Raw genomic sequence first — 1265 nt, 5'->3', positions numbered from 1 at the left:
CAAAGGGAACCTCCTTATTGGTCATTGAACGTCCCAGGAGGTCTTCCTCACTAGGATTCACGTCCTCCTCCTCCTCTCTGGGTTTGGCCACACCAAGTAAGGTTATGGCCTTGCACTCTCTCTTTGGATTTTCTTCTGTATTGCTTGAGAGATTACTAGGAGGAGCTTCAATGACTCTTTTACTCAGCTAGCCTACTTGTGCCTCCAAATTTCTAATGGAGGACCTTGTTTCATTCATAAAACTTAAAGTGGCCTTAGATAGATCAGAGACTATATTTGCTAAGCTAGATAGATTCTGCTCAGAATTCTCTATCTGTTGCTGAGTGGATGATGGAAAAGGCTTGCTATTGCTAACCCTGTTTCTTCCACCATTATTAAAGCCTTGTTGAGGCCTTTGTTGACCATTCCATGAGAAATTTGGATGATTTTTCCATGAGGGATTATAGGTGTTTCCATAGGGTTCACCCATGTAATTCACCTCTACTATTGCAGGGTTCTCAGGATCATAAGCCTCTTCTTCAGAAGATGCCTCTTGAGTACTGTTGGATGCATTTTGCAATCCATTCAGACTCTGAGAAATCATATTAAATTGCTGAGTCAATAATTTGTTCTGAGCCAATATGGCATTCAGAGCATCAATTTCAAGAACTCCATTCCTCTGAGGCGTCCCATTGCTCACAGGATTCCTTTCAGAAGTGTACATAAACTGGTTATTTGCAACCATGTCAATGAGTTCCTGAGCTTCTACAAGCGTTTTCTTTAGGTGAATGGATCCACCTATAGAATGGTCCAGTGACATCTTTGATAACTCAGACAGACCATCATAGAATATATCCAGGATGGTCCATTCTGAAAGCATGTCAGAAGGACACTTTTTGGTCAGTTCCTTATATCTCTTCCAAACTTCATAAAGGGACTCACCTTCTTTCTGTTTGAAGGTTTGAACATCCACTCTAAGCTTGCTAAGCTTTTGAGGAGGAAAAAACTTGGCTAAGAAAGCCGTGACCAGCTTATCCCAAGAGTTCAGGCTATCTCTAGGTTGAGAGTCCAACCACAATCTAGCTCTGTCTCTTACAGCAAATGGGAAAAACATAAGCCTGTAGACCTCGGGATCAACCCCATTGGTCTTAACAATATCACAGATTTGCAAGAATTTAGTTAAGAACTGAAAAGGATCTTCTGATGGAAGTCCATGAAACTTGCAGTTCTGTTGCATCAGAGAAACTAATTGAGGTTTAAGTTCAAAATTGTTTGCTCCAATGGCA

General features: G+C 41.1%; 1 non-coding gene across 1 annotated transcript; it reads left to right on the top strand.

Moving 5' to 3' along the window:
* The first annotated feature begins 853 nt into the window (after positions 1–853).
* Positions 854–961, top strand: LOC127748147 (small nucleolar RNA R71). Its single transcript, XR_008010090.1, has one exon. It is a non-coding gene; the product is annotated as a small nucleolar RNA R71 (small nucleolar RNA).
* The last annotated feature ends 304 nt before the right edge of the window (positions 962–1265 follow it).

The sequence above is a fragment of the Arachis duranensis genome, chromosome 5, assembly GCF_000817695.3.
Source record: "Arachis duranensis cultivar V14167 chromosome 5, aradu.V14167.gnm2.J7QH, whole genome shotgun sequence".
In the NCBI taxonomy this organism is placed as follows: domain Eukaryota; kingdom Viridiplantae; phylum Streptophyta; class Magnoliopsida; order Fabales; family Fabaceae; genus Arachis; species Arachis duranensis.
Note: the sequence above shows the minus strand (reverse complement) of the source record. Positions and strands in the feature narration are given on the sequence as shown.